Here is a 13806-nt window from a genome sequence, read left to right as displayed (position 1 = left end):
AGGAGTTCCGTCTTGGCTGCATTAAGCACCAGGTTAAGGCCAGTGAGGAGGAGGTTAATCGTTTGCAGACAGTTGGATCACTTTGCCTCATTCTTGGTTACTGGGCTATACTTGGTCCTCAATTCTGCAACTCTACTCTCAGTACTTCTGGCCAGTCATTGGTTTTAGCACTTTGTTCCATCCTCCCGGCCACATGCTTTAACTGGATCTAAGGAGAAGTCACCCTGAGACTGCCTATGGCTTAGTCAAACCCTCACATGTGGGCAACTAGTGGCGCTCCTTCTGACTATGAGTCTCATGAAGGCATCTAGAGGCTATCACAGCTAATAATGACTCACACATGGGCAGCTAGAGTAGATCCATCTATTTTAATGTTCACTGCATTGATGCAACAAAGAACTAATGTCTATAAAAAATAAAAATAATAAACTAACTATCAGTAGCTTGTGAGCTCCTTCTAACTACGAGTCACAAGGCATTAAGGGATAATCCTTCCAACTACTAGTTACGTGAGGGTACCTAGAAGTGATCCTTCTAAACATGAGCCACTTGGGCTCCTAGTGGTAATCCTTCCAACTATATGTCGCACAAATGCATTTAGGTGTGATCCTTATCACTACGAGTGAACATAGGGGCACCTAAAGACGATCCATCTAACTCAGAGTCACATCTAAGCACAGATTAATTTATTTATTATTTCATATTTATTGTTCACCTTTCCAGTGACTACCCAAGCAAGCTAACATAGTAACATAGTAATAACGGCAGAAAAAGACCAAATGGTCCATCCAGTCTGCCCAGCAAGCTTCTTATGGTAGTAGTATCTGCTGTGCCATGCAGATTACCCCTATATTTCTCTTAAGGGTCGTAACTGCCATTCCATGTAATTATCTCCAAGTCTTATGATAATCCATAAACAAATTTCTGCTCTCAACATTTTTAATGGGTGATGAGCCTTCTTGAATATTCAGACAGGGCTGCTTGACGTGCTATGCTTATGGACTTGCCCACAGAAACAGTCCTGTGCTTTTTTCCCCTTAAGTCTACATATTAGTCCCCAGACTGTAAAAGTCAGGGCCCATGTTGGTTATCGTCTGAATCTAATTCCCCTTCCCCCCGCTGTCTAAGCAGAGAACAATGTTGCAGTTGAGTCAAAAGCATTAAGGCTTATTGGTTAAGGATAATAATTCCATGCCTTCTGTTAAGGGTAGTAACTGCAGCTCCATGCAGGTTACCCTCATGCTTATCAGTATCACAGACCGTACATATCAGGGCCCTCTTTGGTTGTTGTCCGAATCCAAGACCCCTTTTCCTCTGCCATCGAAATGGAGAGCAATGCTGCATTGCATCAAAAGCATCAAAGCTTATTGGTTAAGGATAGTAATTTCCGTGCCTTCTATTAAGGGTAGTAACTGCCAAATTATCAAGTTACCCCCTGCATGTTTTTCTTCATTTCTGGCCTCTAGCCTTTAGGGAACCACAGTGTTTATCCCATGCCCCTTTGAATTCTTTGACTGTTTTCGTCTTCACCAACTCCTCCAGAAGGGCATTCCAGGCATCTACCACCCTCTCCATGAAGAAATGTTTCCTGACACTGGTTCTGAGTCGTTCTCCCTGGAGTTTCATTTCATGACCCCTAGTTCTACTGAATTTTTTCCCAACAGGAAAGCTTCAAAGTTCATGCATCATTAAAACCTTTCAGGTATCTGAAAGTCTGTATCATTTCTCCCCTGCACATCCTCTCTTCCAGGGTGTACATATTTAGATATTCAGTTTCTCCTCAAGTCTTCCAATACTGACCCCACGCCATTTTGGTCACTCTTCTCTAGACTGCCTCCATCCTTTTTGATATATAATCTCCAGAACTGAACATAGTACTCCAGGTGAGGCCTCATCAAGGACCTGTACCAGGGCATCATCACCTCCTTTTTCTTACTGGTTATTCCTCTCTCTATGCAGCCCAGCATTCTTCATGTCACATTGCTTAGCCATCACCAGACACTATTAACCCAAGATCTCTTTCTTGGTCAGTGCACAGCAGACCCCCCCCCCCCCAACCCCATCACATACAGCTCTTTTGGATTACTGCATCCCAGATGCACGACTCTGCATTTCTTGGCACTGAATCCCAGCTGCCAAATTTTCAACCATTCTTCCAACTTTCTTAAAACACTTTTCATTTTCTCTACTCCTTCCAGCGTGTCCACTCTGTTGCAGATCTTAGTATCATCTGCAAATAGACAAACTTTACCTTCTATCCCTTCCGCCAGATCGCTCACAAAGATATTGAACAGAATCGGTCCCAACATCTATCCTTAACGCTTAACACCGTTCTTTCTTCAGAGTAGGTTCCATTTACCATCACATGCTGTCTCCTATCAGTCAATCAGTTTGTAATCCACGCCACCACCTTGGCGCTCACTCCCAAGCCTCCTATGTTGGACTATATCAAAAGCTTTGCTGAAATCTAAGTAAATCACATCAAGCGCTCTTCCTTAATCCAATTCTCTAGTCACCCAATCAAAAAAATCTATTAGATTTGTCTGACAGGACCTTCCCCTGGTGAATCCATGTTGCCTCAGGTCCAGCAACCCTCCTTATTGTAGATAGTTCACTATCTTTTCCTTCAGTAGAGTCTCCATTAATTTTCCCACCTCCGAGGTGAGGCTAACCGGCCTGTAGTTTTCAGCCTCCTCTCTGCTTCCATTCTTGTGAAGCGGGACCACCACCGCTCTTCTCCAATCCCACGGCACCACTCCCGTTTCCAGAGATCTATTGAACAGGTCATTTAGCGGACCCGCCAGCACATCTCTGAGCTCCCTCAGTATCCTGGGATGAATCTCATCTGGCCCCATGGCTTTGTCCACTTTCAGTTTACTAACTCTTCCCAAACATTCTCTTCTGTAAACAGAGTTTCGTCTACCCCATCCCCATCTATGGTCTTGTCAACCAGCAACAGTCCTTCTCCAGGGTCTTCTTTAGTGAACACCGAACTGAAGTATTTGTTTAATATTTCCACCATTGCATCGTCTCTCTCCACACAGTGCTCCTTTTCACCTTTCAATTTCATTATACCACTTCGGGCCTCCCTTCTTTCTCTGATATATCTGAAAATCTCTGATATATCTGAAAAGGTATAGCAAACAGAATAAATATACAATCTAAAAATAACGTAACAGAATCAAACAACAAAGTAGATTCTAAAATACCAAGAAACACTAAAAGCAGCATCATGAAACAGTAGCAAGTATTTAAAAATAATAATGCCTGGCCTAAGAAATACTTAGCCTTCAAGCTGGCTCTTAAAGTGCATCTCTAGATACATCAACTGAGGTATTAAATGTGACTTTTAGGGGCCTGGTCCAAAAATTCACAACAAAACTAAAACTCTCAGCCTAGTGGTTAGAGCAGTGGGCTATGAACCAGGAGACCAGGGTTTGAGTCCCACTGTCGTTCCTTGTGACCTTGGGCAAGTCACTTTACCCTCCATTGCCTCAGGTACAAACTTAGATTGTAAGCCCTCTGGGGACAGGGAAAATACCTACAGTACCTGAATGTAAACCGATGTGATGTGTCAGATTGAATGTCGGTAATTAAAAATAATTTGTAACAAGTGTTTATAAATGTTAAATTTAAGCTAGAAATACCTGACACAAGAAATAAGCTTTGAGTATCCCCCTAAAAATCAACAAATCAGGTTTGTAAGGAATCTCTTTAAGAAGATAGTTACAGAGCTTTGGAAAAATAAACCCTCATGCCACAGTTCATCTCACTAAGAGGGGGCATCTGAAGTAAGGCCTCTGTCACGGATCTGAGTATTGAAGAGAGAGCAGAGGGCTTTAACCTCTCTTTCAATTAAACAGGTGCATGTATACAAAGGATTTTAAAAACAAGGGCCAACAACTTAAATGTCTCCTGGTAGATTATCGAAAGCTCTTTAGCATTGAGTGTTGTGTGAATATCTACGCCTGCTCTTTAGCAGGGGGTGTTTGTGTGAATATCTACGCCTGCTCTTTAGCAGTGTGAGTGTTTTCCTACTCTCTAGAATGTATACATGTGTACACAAAGGTCTGTGCAGTTATCATTTTCAGAATGGCTTTGCACATGGAATTTTGCTTTGATAATTCAGGCTGAAGATCGCGTAGATTTGATTTCAGCCTATTATAAAACTGGGCTCATAAAATGTAGTTTTTTTGCACACAAATGGTTGTACTAAAATAGTCCTGGGTTTAGATTGCCGGTTTTGCATACAGCTTTACACAACTTGGCAACAGGCATTCTGGGAGTGCAGTTGGGATGGAGTTCAGACTTTCGTATATATTTGTTTTATTTTAAAAAGAATGCATGTAATTTCACCCACACAAGTTAATCTTGACAGAGCAGGTGTACCTATGTGCGGATGCATTTCTGCACATATATGCATATATTTGCTTAGAAAATTTGAGTAAAGCCTGTGCCGGTTTTACCCTACCGTACAGAGTTGTAAAATTACCTCAATAAGGGCAATAATCAAAGGCCTTTCTGTGAGTAATCCAATATATATGCATTTCTGAGCAATGAATGTGCTGTCATCACATGGGGGCAGGACAAGGGTGGAGAATGGAATAGTCTGTAGAGTTTTGTTTAAACAAAGCAACGGGCATGAATAATTACCCTTAGGGAAAGCAGGTTCAAATCTCTGCAGGCTGTTTTTCATTAAGCAAAGTCAAACTACTTGCGTAGTTTAGCTCAGACTATTGCCCAGTAGCTCTCTGATTTATCTGAACATAGAATTGCCATGCTGGGTCAGACCAAGTCATCAAGCCCAGCATCCTGTCTCCAACAGTGACCAGTCCAAGTCATAAGTACCTGGCAGACCCCATAAAGTAGATCTAATTCCTGTTACTCACTCCCAGGGATAGCGATGGCTTTCTTGAATCTACCTGGCTACTAATGTGTTATGGACTTTTCCTCCAGGAACTTCTCCAAACCTCTTTTAAAGCCCGCTATGCTCGACACCTTCATCACATCCTCTGGCAGCAGATTCCACAGCTTGATAGTGCGCTGAGTGAAAAAGTACTTTTACGATTTGTTTTAAATCTGCTGGTTGTTAGTTTCATGGGGTGTATTATTTGAGAGGGTAAATAACCTTTCCTTATTAACCTGTTCCACCCCCCTTCTGATTTTATAAACTTCTCTCATGTCCCCTCTCAGCCGTCTCTTTTCCAAGCTGAAGAGTCCTTGACTGCGTAGCCTCATCATAGGAGAGATGCTCCATACCCTTTGTCATTTCTGTCGCCCTCCTCTGCACCTTTTCTAGGTTTGCTTTGTGTTGAGATGGAGCAACCTGAACTGCACACAGTACTCAAGATGAGGTCGCACCATGGATCGATACAGAGGCATTGCGATATTTTCTGTTTTATTCTCCAGTCCTTTCCTGATCATTCCTAACATTTTGTTTGCTTTTTTGACCACCGCCACCCACTGAGCCGAGGATTTCAAGACATTGTCCACAAGGATTACAAAATCCTTTTCCTGGGTGGTGACACCCAAAACAGAACCCAGCATCGTGTACCTGTAAGTTGGGATTATTTTTCCTTATGTGCATTACTTTGCGCTTTTCCCCATTAAATTTCAACTGCCGTTCAGTTGTCCAGTCACCCGGTCTCACAAACTCCTTCTGCAGTTCCTCACAATCTACTGTTTTAACAGCTCTGAATAATTTTGTGTCAGCTGCAAATCTGATCACCTCAGTTGCCAATCCCTTTTCAGATCATTTCCAAATATGCTAAATAGCACAGGTCCCAATATATTCCCCTGGCGTGCACCACTAACACCCTTTCTCCATTTGCAAAACTGACCATTTAGTCGCACCCTCTGTTTCCAGCCTAGGTGCAGTTTTAACTTGTTGTAGCCTAACCAGTTTGTTATTACCTCGACATAGATTTAATCTCATTATAGCATCCTTCAACTGCAATCCTAAAGCCACCGCCAGCTCAATATCATCTGCATAGAAAGGATAAGAGATTTCAAATTTCTGAATTACCTTAGCTAAGAGCTGGAGATAAATATTAAATATTATCAAACCTGGTGAAGAATCCAACACAATTCTACCACTAGGAAGATGTCCTGTATATAGTATATAAATAATTTCCCATAGGATTCTAACACACATATAGTCTCAGACAAATAATTCCTTATAATCATCAACCAAGTGAATCAAAATGTTCACTTTCATATGTTTTTGATATCGCTTAATGTTTGTGTGTTTTTTCTTTTGCTATTTAAATATACTGTATGCTTTCATCCAACAAAGGCTGTACAAATCAGAGCACTTATCACTGCAGTATCTTCAAACACAGCCAGACTCACAAGAAGCAGCTTAAAAACTCCAGTCCTGACGGTCACTGTTTCGATACAAACTGTGCCTGCTTTAGGGGAATGCTCAAACAACCTTCCAAACTGAAAAATTAAACCTATTCCTGACCCTGGGAAGTGCTCAGCTTTTTGGTGAATCTGAAAAAACATAGCAGAGAGCGTGCAGCCCTGGGGAACTCCTCACTCCAGGGGAGGATAGCTATCTTCGGACTTCTACCTAAAAGAAAGAAGGTAAACTGTTGTAGCCCTACATAAGACAGGCCTAATTCTAACAAAACATTTGATCATCAAAAGGAGGCCTCCTGTATTGAATGCTGTGGATAAATCAAGCATTCCTGCTAGGACTTCATTTCCCCTATCAAGTTCTCTCTGCAGAGAATCTACCACCACAACCAGCATGGCTTCTGTTGCACAATTTGGCCTAAAGCCAGACTGAAAGCTATCTAAATCCTCGATATCATCTAAAAACATTTGTGTCGTAATGACCCTGTTGACTTTTTCTTCCAGGAAGGGGTTGGTCTATAATTTTCCAGGCTTCCTGGATCCAGATTGCACTTTTTCGATAAACGAGAGACAATCCTTTAACTACAAGTCACATGCAAGCATCTAAGGCCGTCCTTATAATTACGAATCACATATGGGCACCTGGCAGTGACCCTGCTAACCAGAAGTCACATATGAGGAGCTACCAGTTAACCATTCCAATTATGAGTCACATTCAGGCACCTAGCCCAATCCTTCCATTTACAAGTCACCACATGGACCTTGCAGCAATCCTTTCAACTATGAGTCACATGCGGCTTCTTAATACTTATCCTTTTGTATCTTTCAGAGGTAGTGAAGAGAAAAGAGACTTCCCTCTCTGTAGGTTTCCATTCCCATTCCAAGGCTCAGAAATCTCTCTCCTATTTGACAAACATGGTTCACTTTATACCACCATTCAAACAATTTTTAGGTATAAGAACAATTGACGGCACTAATTCCATATTGTACGACGGGGTCTGTGCAGTTCCACTTGCTGAATGACTGCAGAAGGCCAGATTTTCTCTATGATTCAGCCTGAGAAAGAAGCATGTCACTCAAAAGCCTCACGAGATTACCATGGGGTTAACTACCTGAAAACCCACTGCTCAAGTTAATGTATTGTGCTATGTGATCTGGTAGGAGCCAATCAGAAAGCTTATCACATGTTACAAAATGTATGTACAGCATATATGCACACAAAATCAAAGAAGGCCTTGAGTGCCACTCAAGTCCAAACACGGATGAAGTGATATATAAGTTTAAAGAGCGAAAACCCCAATTATGTTAACAAAGCACCTTTCCAGGGTTATATGTGCTCACCGCACACAAACCCAGCAAGTTTTAAACCCCATGTCCCTGAATAAGTCCATCTCATCAGCATGTCCACTTTTTTACATTTTTCAATTGCAAAACTGTTTAAAATTCCAAAAAGACAAGTGGAATAGCCAAACAATGTGCATTTCAAGGGAACTGTGCTCAAGCAGCCCGCCTAAGAAAGTCAGCAAAAAAACACACATGCAAGTTACACCAATTTTCAAAAAAAAATAAAAAAAAGACATTTGCACAGAAGTCTGGTTTGAAAATGTTTGACCTGCACACACTTACAGTCGCCAGTTAATACACAGAAACTGCTGGGAAAAATGTACGTGTGCATGTTTGAATTTGGAAAAGTTTTAAGGGCAAAACCCCTCCTCAACTCTAACCCCTGGGAGCGGATCCGCTCTGTCCAGGTAAACTTAATGCAGGAACAGGACACACGTGTGTAAGCTTACCCCATAGTGGGCAGGAAAGTTTGCAAAAGCCCATGGTTGAGGGTAAAACACTGTTTTACCAGCAGAAGTGCTTTTGAAAATTACACTCAACATCTTTTGCAATTGGATCTGTGTGGGGGAGAGGGGAAGAAATATTAATTGTGGTTAGAACGGTGAATTTTTAATCTTATGAACGCTGGCCCATTTGGCGTCAATCTGGATACAGAGTGGAACGTGGCTGGCTAGGTCTGCCCCAGCTCTGATTTCTCCCGGATGGATGATGGGTCCATTCAGTTGGAGACGGAAGGAAATGAACAGATCTGCTTGGTTGACAGTATGATGGACGTTGTGTGTGGCGTCCACCCAAGGTGATGCAGGATTGACGAGGAGTTCTTAAAGTGGATCTGTAATTCTGCCCATTAATATTTTGGATGAGGAAAGTTCTCATGAATTGGGATTCCTTCTGTGCCTAACTGGGACAGCGTGCTTTTGAATTCCAATTGGCCTAGATGTGTGGCTTTAATCAGCAGTGGATTGACTGATCTTGGATTAAAATCCTCCTGCGGATGTGGAATCCATAAGTTGATAAACCCATTGGTTACAGAAGGTAACCTGAATGAGCAATCAGATTTTAAGGCCCAGAGCAAAAGAAAATTGATGGACTGGTTGAAGGATAGACCCTACTAGGCATGTTGTAAGTTGTTCTCCAGTTGATGGTTTTTTGAAGGAGTCCCTAAAATATACATCTTGTTCCATTGGATTGGCTCATGTCCTCACGCTTAAAGATTTTTACATTTTTTAATGTTTTTATGTGCAATTGAAACAAATGTAAAACAAAACCCTGACATACTGATAAGATGAGCTGAGAAGAGACTCATACTAGGATCTATGATGATCTTTAGACCTTTTTATTTTTCCAAATGAAAACACTTTGATGTAAGCTCCACCGAAAAACCAACAGTATGTAAGTGAACATTATTGTGAGCCACTATCAACAGGTAGCTAACGGCCTTGCATCATCCAATCCAATTGTCCCCCCAGCTTTCCAGGCTGCCTTTGTATAGGAGTAAAAGAAGGTGACACAAGCAGGCTACGAAAGCTGGTGAAGCACTAAAGGCTTGGTGGGCATTTTCCGAGTGGGGGGGGGGGGGCGTGCAACAGCATACTTCCGCACCTCCTTTGAAAATTCACCTGTATGTAAATGTAACATACTATCATAGCAATTTTCAAAAGCCATTTACCCACATTACGTGAACTTAACGCGGGCAAAACCTACTGACAGTTCAATGGCATGTAAATCCTTTTGAAAATCCAGCCCATAACTGGCATTTTAAATCTCTCCTCCCACCACCCGCACAAATCAATGTTGTAAAGTAGGTGGATGTGTTTAGCGCACATATTTTATGCTTGCTACATTTCAAAAGGAAACTATCCATGCAGTTAACTTTGCAAATTAGTTCTACAGTGTCCATATTAAAAAGTACCCGTGTACCCAAGTACTTTACGTCTACACAGGCTCAAAAATGCCATGTGTACATATGTATCCTATGGACACATACACTGTACAGACACACACCTTGCTCCCCTTTCATATGTGTAATATGTATATATACATATCTACACGTACATATACAGGACCTATGGGCACAAAAACTGTACAGACAACACCTTGCTCCCCTTTCATAGTTATTTATTTGTTTAGATTTTTATATTCCACTTTTCAGCACTTCAAAGCGGATTACATTCAGGTACTGTAGGTATTTCCCTATCCCCAGAGGGCTCACAATCTACCTGAGATAACAGAGGGTAAAGTGACTTGTCCAAGGTCACAAGGAGTGGCAGCGGGACTTGAACCCTGGTCTCCCTTGTTCGCAGCCTGCTGCGCTAACCACTGGGCACATACACTGTACAGCCACACACCTTGCTCCCCTCTCATATGTGTACACATTATACATACACATATAATATGTACACATAACTCATCCTAAAAACCTTCATTTTGTCTGCCATGCTGCATTCTTGAATGGAAAAAGGAGGCCCAGAGTTGGCCACCCCCTTGGGGCCTTGCAGTGTATTTTTGCTCTCCCCACTGAAGAATCCAGATTTCAGAGTAGCACCGAGTTCTTCAGTGCTCTGTAGCCACTGAAGGTGGCCCCTTAGCATGTTTCACGGAGGACCCTGAAGAAAGGGGGGGGGGGGGAGAGTTATATAAATATTACAAAATCATGATTCTGCTGTTTGGAAACAGTGCAATGAAAGCCACAGAGCACCAGCAGTACCAAAATATTGTAGCAACATTTATCAACTCATGTACATCAGCAGAACTGCTAGAAAAGCCCAGGAGGAAAAGCGCACAAAGCAAGGTGTACAAATAGACTCCTGCGCTGCTAACTGCCAACCCCAAAGAAGTGCAACAAATTAAGCGCCTCCGAAGGGCAGTGCCATAAGTGCTCCTAGGAAGGCATGAGGACAGGCCTTGCCCACGCCATGTGGATCTCATGAAAAAATTAGCACTGGAGGAGATGATGGCTAAAAAACCCCCAACTCCTGAGCAGGTGCCACAAGGAGCTCATCTGATCTTATCCGGGCAGAGCACGCAACCACCACTGGCTTAGCAATGACTTTGCAAGGACACACGCATACACCAATGAGCAAGTTCAACCAAGGGAAGATGCTATCAATGTGAGACTCCGTGTACATCCAAGTCTAGAATGGTTCTCCTCTGGATACCAGTGTCAGGGCCCGCCACAGCGGGCACACTTTTGGTAGTAGGTAAGAGTAAGCTAGGTAAAATTCAGCAGCTCATTTTATGCCGTGCAAACACGATTTTGCCCAAGTGAAACAGGCAGAACCTTGTCTTAATATTTGCCATGAGAAAATAATTTTTACTTGAATGCGAGTTTGACGACCATTGTTGCAGGACTGCTTCTGGTGGGATAGCAAGTGAAGGCCATAAGGAAATGAGATCAAACAGTAAAGGTCCTGAAAAGCCAACGCAAATATAGTTTTTGGAGCATAACCGAGAGAGTGATTAACACACGAACCTAGCAAATTATAGAGAGAGCGAGAGAGATGCTTGTTATAATCGAGGGGAGCTCAGGGTGCCTTCGTTTTCCACAGGCAGGCCCTTAACAAGGCTACCATTTCCCAAAGACACCGCAGGAGTCAGCCCACTCTCTCCCTCCTCCCCCACATAACCTCTTCCAGTCCCCAGGAAGACTCACAAGAGCTGAAAGGAAGTCTGGAGGCACGCACGCCTGTAGGATGTTCTTTGCAGTTCGTTTTCAAAGGGAAAGAATGCCAGCACCTGCACAGAATGTGCTAAAATGCCTGCAACCCCTGCACCTGCTAATGGTGAAAAGAAAGCACACAGAGGTCATTTAAGCCGGCTAAGTGCAGACTTATCCAGCTAAGTGGCAGCAACTGAATACCTGGCCCCGCTCAGTGGCCACTACTTAGCCAGATAACTATTCATCCGGCTAAATAGTTAACTGGCAAAGTGAGGGGTGGGATGGGGAGGAGCACTTATCTGGCTATCAGGCAGATCTAAAGTTAGCCGGATAAACGTATCCCACTAATTCAAAGTTATCCATGTATATTCAGCAGAGCAGTCAAATAGGTCTACCTGACTAACGTTCCTAGCTGGCTGTCTTTTGAATATCTGCCTCACAGGGTACAGGAGATGAGGGGTGCGTATTTACATGTATATACACACTCTGAACAGAAAGTAAACAAAATACATGCGAGGAGGAGGAAGGGAAGTGTATTTCTAACAGGCGTTAGTGTGGGTGTGTATTATATTTACACATACACGTGGGGAGAAGCGTGTGCATCGGTCTATTTATATATACACACACCCAAAAGAAAGAGTACATGGGGAATACGTGTATCTGTGTACATTATATATACACACAGCGCAGAGAGGGGTGTACCTAGATGTATTATACAAGTGGGAGTCAATAATAAAGCGAAGTTAAGCATTGACTCCCCCTCGTATCATACAGACAGACATGCATGGCCTCCCATGTTCCTTCTATTCTGTGTGTGTGTGTATATGTAAGGACATGTCCTCTGGTTGCTAGTGAATGATACGTTTGAAAGATGCGTACCTACAGAGGCTGGATGGCCAGATGAAGGCTGAGCCAGGGATAGTAATATCAGGCCTAGCTTGAGAGGCATCTCAGCATGCAGCTGTAACCCTGGAGCAGGCTCAGGAACCCATGAGAGAGGCATGGACAGCTAACCAGTGCCTTGGGCAAAAACTGAGATTGATGCCCCCGCCCTCCTTCAGTAGTGGCAGCTCCTGTACAGTGCTCCCTCTTTCGATAGTGCTGGTGGCATCCCTCTCGTTCCCCACCATCCCCTGCCTAGCACCATTATCCCCAGCCCAGCTCCCTTTCTCCTTCCCTCTGCTCACATGATGTGGAAGGGCACAGTGGTGCCCCTTTGTGCATAGCACACCCTGTGCATTTGCACACCCCAAAAGCCAACCCTGGGCATGGAGCAGGAACACTGAAGCAGGGCTGCATAGCAGGAACAAGACCAAACCATCAGATACCGTATGTCCGGACGACATACGGTATCTCAAGAGGCTGCTGTACCAGCAAAGGTGTCTCCCTGTTGCTCTCCTTATATTCTGTCACCAATCAGGGCACACCTGTCCTGAATCAATGGGACCTTCAGAGGCTGTGTCTATCTACCTGGGAACCGGAGGGTAAATGTACCTTGGACAATCCCTGCCTCTCTCGTGGCTCCTCTGTAGCTTCCCGACCTCTGCCAGGGATCTTCAGCAGCCTGGCTTGTTCTATTTTTTCCAATAGAAACATGATGGCAGGAAAAGACCATATGACCTATCTAGTCTGCCCATCCACACCAACTGCTCAGCTCTACAATCTCAACCACTCCCTCAGAAATCCCCTGTGCTTGTCCCATAAACTCCTAGTCTCCACCACCCTGGTTGCTGGTTGAAGCCCAGTCGATCCCGACAGTATGCCCACCCCCTATATACACTGGTCACTCCTGAGGCCCCAAGGCCTGGTTTATCCAGATGTTATTGGTGAAAGTCTACTAGATAATGCAGTTTCCCTTGAATGAACCTCGAGACTAGAGTCTGCTAGGCAAGAAATTCTTGTAGTCTTTGGATCTGGGGCTCCCATCAAGTGAAAGTCTCTGCAGGGTCACGAACTAGAGCCTAGCTGATTTGAAATGGAGGATCTAGCAGCAGCGGAATAGAAATCAGGTATGGCAGCATGAGCCCTTGTAGGCTTTCCTTGTTGGTTACCATATAATACCTGAATACTTGTATTCTGTCTTCTGGCTTGTTGCCCTTCCATCCTTACTTGGAAAGATAATTCTGTGGGCAGAAGACAGAAGTGAAGGTCATCTGGTGCATCTTCCCCTTGAATGTGTGGATCATGACATTCCAATCATGGTAATCCCAGGATGACTGCAAAGTTTAGGGCATGAAAGAGGTCAAAGTGTATTACCTCCTGCTGGTCATGAGTTGTCAGCATTATCAATAGTTCAATCTCTTGAGTCACTGAGCCCAGCAATCATGAGGAGCCATCAATAGTCTCCACCACCATGCTCATCTCCTTCTCCTTTAAGGGAACTTTGTGCTGTGGAGTAAACATGAGGTCCATGAAGCATACTGTGCCTCCTGAATCGATTATGG

The 13806-nt window shown here is 43.5% G+C and overlaps 1 protein-coding gene across 1 annotated transcript in view; it reads right to left on the bottom strand.

The window, feature by feature from the left end:
* The window catches only part of SHANK1 (SH3 and multiple ankyrin repeat domains 1), a 129110-nt gene that overhangs the window by 45063 nt on the left and 70241 nt on the right, over positions 1–13806 (bottom strand). The window lies entirely within an intron of this gene.

This window comes from Rhinatrema bivittatum, chromosome 19, assembly GCF_901001135.1.
Source record: "Rhinatrema bivittatum chromosome 19, aRhiBiv1.1, whole genome shotgun sequence".
Lineage (NCBI taxonomy): Eukaryota > Metazoa > Chordata > Amphibia > Gymnophiona > Rhinatrematidae > Rhinatrema > Rhinatrema bivittatum.
This window is presented reverse-complemented; position numbering and strand designations above follow the sequence as displayed.